Source organism: Chinchilla lanigera, unplaced genomic scaffold, assembly GCF_000276665.1.
Source record: "Chinchilla lanigera isolate Chin_1 unplaced genomic scaffold, ChiLan1.0 scaffold00110, whole genome shotgun sequence".
Lineage (NCBI taxonomy): Eukaryota > Metazoa > Chordata > Mammalia > Rodentia > Chinchillidae > Chinchilla > Chinchilla lanigera.
The window spans coordinates 1872813-1877033 of record NW_004955511.1 but is presented as its reverse complement, the minus strand read 5'-3'; the positions used below and the strand labels follow the sequence as shown (position 1 = coordinate 1877033).

The following is a 4221-nucleotide window of genomic DNA, read 5'->3' as shown; positions in this document are numbered from 1 at the left end:
TTGGCTAGTGAAACTGTATTATCTCTAATGTTTTATCTAATAATTATTTTCTTATTCTTTAACGATTTGAACAATCTTTCATTTTTACATCTGGTAATCTGAGCAACGTAGTTGAAGATAACAATATGTAATATAACAATCACTGTTAACTCTATCATTTTGTCTTGAAACCCTGTATCACTTCAAATGTCCTTGCTTTGGTTTGTTTATGTTTGTGATGCTGGTATGCTGCTATTGTTCTCTTTTTTCCTCTTTTACTACTCTCTTTAAAATAAAATACAAAAAGTAAAAAAGTTATATTCCATTTAATATTTTTCTGAATAGGCATTTTAATGGATGAAATGATTATTATACTAAAATTTTTGCCCACAGCGACTGCTGAGTTGCAGCTATTTTCTCGCGCTCTGAGGATCTAGCGGTACACGGGTCCGGCAGCGCCCCGCCCGGAGGTGCTTGGGTTCCAGGGAGGCGGAGGGGTGGAAGCGAGTGGAACCGGCGATACCGGGCAGCTGCAAAGCCCGAGGGCAACGCAGGGCAGATGGGCAGTGGGCACAGTGAGTCTGAGCTTCCAACTGAGGTCCCGGGCGGCAAGATTTAGCTTTTCGCCCTCACACGAGTGCCATCATGGTAGTGAGACCACGCAGGAGAAAGAATGGCTGGGAGAGAAGGAGCTCAACCAAACAGAGAAAGCCAGCCTTTTATTCCTGCTGCCGCGGGTCCCTCAGTTCAGCCCAGCACATTGCCGTCGACAGAAAGGACTTCGTTCTCCAAACGCTCTCTAGGCGGCTTGATCACATCCTCAAGTGCTGACCAGTGAATGATACTTTAGTAGAAAATTTCTGAGGTGCATCTAGAAAGTCTCCTTAGATTTTCAGGTTACTAGTTTTTCTCCCACTTTGTCCTCTCTGTGAGGAATGAGGATTAAATGGCTGGATTTGTAGCCGCTATTATGTACCATGAGGAGATCATTAGGTCACTTACAGACATTTCAATTGGTATTAGCTCCCCTCTGACATGTTTTAGGGAGTAAAGAAGTCATGTAAGTTACTGTCATTTTCGATTTTCTGTCGCACAATGGGCAAAACTAATCCAGTCTGGGGCAGTGGACCGGGTTTGGGTTGTTTAGCTTTCGTCCGTTGGAAGAGAACACAAGTGCGAGAATACAGTCAGGAGAAGGATTCTGCTTGCTTTCCCTGTTATGATTTTATACCTTAAAGAGAAGAAGATTCTGTGTGGCCCAATTTCTGTCCTGGTGTGGCAGCCACGTCTGTGAAGTCACCGGTCTCTGGCTGATTTGTGTGCCTTCGTGGAGTGCTTCTGTCTGCAGGTTGGGAGGCTCGGAGCCTCGGGATCCAGCGCCACCAGGTGAGGCGGGGCGGGCACCTCCACCGGCCAGCGGTTCTGCTCCAGCAGAAGGGAACAGGGATGTCTGCTGGGGTGGGCAGACATTCGGGATGGAATCTGGAAGAAAAAGGTGAAGATTTATAAAGGATATTTGGAGAGAGAGTGAATGCGGTGTGCTGTTTTCATACCTTCCTTTGCCAATTGGAGAAACAGTCTATACAAAGTGTGTTTAAATACGTTAATACTTTTAGATTCAGTATGGTGAGTAAGTGTATGAGAGAGAGAGAGAGAGAGAGAGAGAGAGAGAGAGAGAGAGAAAGGCGTAAAGAGAAGAAAGTCAAATATGGATTTAACAGTTATGTTTATGATTGTTGCTATGACAATTAGGAAGGGGTGGCATCATTCTCGTGTTTAGAAACCTAGTTTTAAATATTCCACCTTGGGACACGAGGATCACTGTCTCTTTCAGGTGTTATTAAATGTGGCCGCTAGATGGCAGTATGAGATTAACAAACAGAAATTCTCCTCGTGGTTTCTTTGGTAATTCAAGCGTTTTGAAGACATGCTTGGGGAAAAACAAACAAACAAACAAACAAACAAACAAACAAAAAAACACTTTCCAAGTCTAAGGATAAATTCTGTAGACTGTGACATTGTCCACACACTTCGTACTATTCTTTTTATGCACATTTAGCCCATGGTAAATTTTCATCAGATTCTCTAAAGCTCAGAACTCATAAAAACGTACAATCACTCATCTACTTTAACATTTACACCTTTTGCGTTTTGAAGAGAAACTGCAAAAGGGAAATGACTTACCTGCGACATGACGTAGAAACACACAGGTCAGAGTTTCGAGAGCCCCGACGTTCCTACATTCCTTATATCACCGCAGCAGTAACGCACAGGAGGGCTGCGTTCCACGGGTGCAAATGCTCTTGAGTCTGTCCTTTGCTACTTTCAAAATAAATAAAAATGCATGAAAACTGCTGGTGTTTTTTCAGTAATGTTTTCATTTTTGAATATTGCTCATAGCTTAAAATATTTGGTAAATATTTGTTTTTGTATTCCTATTTTATGTTCACCCTTTAATTTACAGAAATTTTTAGATACCTACAGTGTAAATTTCTTCATGAGAGAATACTCACATATGAATAGTAATGGTACCTAGTAAGTGTTAAGATCCACCACGCTCTTGAGACGCTCTTTCAGAGCAGGTACGACTGCACTTGTGTAACAGACGGTAGAGATAATTATCTTATAGCAATGTTTTATTTTCAGGTAACTGTAAGAGAGAAAAGGGAAGCTGGTCTGTGAAATCATAACGATCTTCATGAAGCTGTATGGAAAGAGATGGCGGACACAGATGTGAAATGAAATTCTTCCTTTAAGCTCTTTTCTCTTAGTTGAACTCCCTTACTTGACATGTATGTTATTCTTAGGAAATAATTTTTCAGTCTTTTTTTGTGCCAGTGTCTCCTTGCTCTCGCATTTACTTGCATAAAATGTATGTTATCCGGCATGTCTGGTCTTTTGGGCCCTACTTTCAATTTTGTGAATTTTCTTGATATGCTTTCTAGTGCATGGGTTTTTATAAATTTAAACTCAGTTTTCCAATTACAGTGTAGCTTTGTCATGATCCCTGTAGAAGTCTGATGCAGGAGGCTTGAGTCAGTCTTTTTAGACTGCACAAGCTTTCTTCTTCAGAAACTGCACCGTTCATGGAAAATTTTAGAAGGGCACGATGATGTCACTAAAAAAAGTACAAAATTAAAACTGAAAGGCCACATGCATTGGTTTATTTAACACTTACTTATTGAGCTTCTATGTGCCAGGCACTGATCCCGTTGCTTTGTACGGAAATGAAGAAAACAAACAGCATTTCTGCACTGACGCAATTCACGGGCAGCAGCTGCGAGGTGCACGTCCGGGGATGACGGTCTTGATGTGTCAGCCGCGTCTGCGGTGAGACAGATGCAGGTAGAGAAGCTGTCTACCCCTTAGGGGCACTGTGTAGCAACGTTGAATTAGCTGTCAGGTACAGAATCACTTCATGAACTGTAAACACATGTTGCTGCTTCCTAAGAAAAGGTTCTCAGTGTAATCGGCAAATGTGGGGACCGGCACGGCATGCTAAGTGTGCGACATTTTCCGATATTCGCTCCGCTGCAGGTTTGTGAGCTGCACGAATGCGCGGGGAAGCGGAGGGAGCTCTGGACAGCAAGGAGCGCTGGTCTTTTGGAATTAGTCACTTAAATTCTAAGTTAGATCCACTACTTAAATGTCAAGTGAATTTAGGGGTTGTCTTTTTTTTTCTTTTAACAGAGCTGGGTGTGGGTCAAACCCAGGGACTTGTGTTTGCTTTTGAGACAGAGCCTTGCTATGTAGTCCGGGCTGAGCTTCACCGTACTATCCAGGCCAGGCTGGCCTCAAACTCACGGCAATCTTCTTGCCTCAGCCTCCCAGATGCTGGGATTTCAGGAGTGAGCCATCACGCCTGGCTCAGGGCCCTGTGCATGCTGGGAAAGCTCCTACCCCTGAACCCCATCCCCAAACTTGTACCTTCTTTTATTTTTATTTATTTATTTATTTAGTCAGTTTTTGGTTTTTTTCCAGTACCAGGAATCGAACTCCTGACCTTGTGCTTGCCAGGCAGGCACTGTGCCGGTGAGCTAAATCCCCAGCCCCTGTACCTTCTTTTAATTCCATTTAGATAAGCAGGGGACAATAATACCTGACTCAATGAGGATTCGTGGCTAGTTTCTTGAAGGAAATGAAGTTTTCAAACTGGAAGTAAAAAAAGAAGCAGTTACTGTCATCACTGCTTCTTCAAAATGCATTAATCTCCAGCATCCCTACTACTGTTTCTTATCTTCC

The 4221-nt window shown here is 42.8% G+C and overlaps 1 long non-coding RNA gene across 1 annotated transcript in view; it reads right to left on the bottom strand.

Annotated features, from left to right (window-relative positions):
* Positions 1 to 1395: 1395 nt before the first annotated feature.
* The window catches only part of LOC102012226, a 9935-nt gene continuing 7109 nt past the window's right edge, over positions 1396 to 4221 (bottom strand). The window contains exons 2-5 of the long non-coding RNA XR_264414.1: positions 3158 to 3304; positions 2493 to 2629; positions 2164 to 2298; positions 1396 to 1461 (exon numbers count right to left, since the gene is read on the bottom strand). This is a non-coding gene — a long non-coding RNA (uncharacterized LOC102012226). The remainder of the gene's footprint in view (positions 1462 to 2163; positions 2299 to 2492; positions 2630 to 3157; positions 3305 to 4221) is intronic.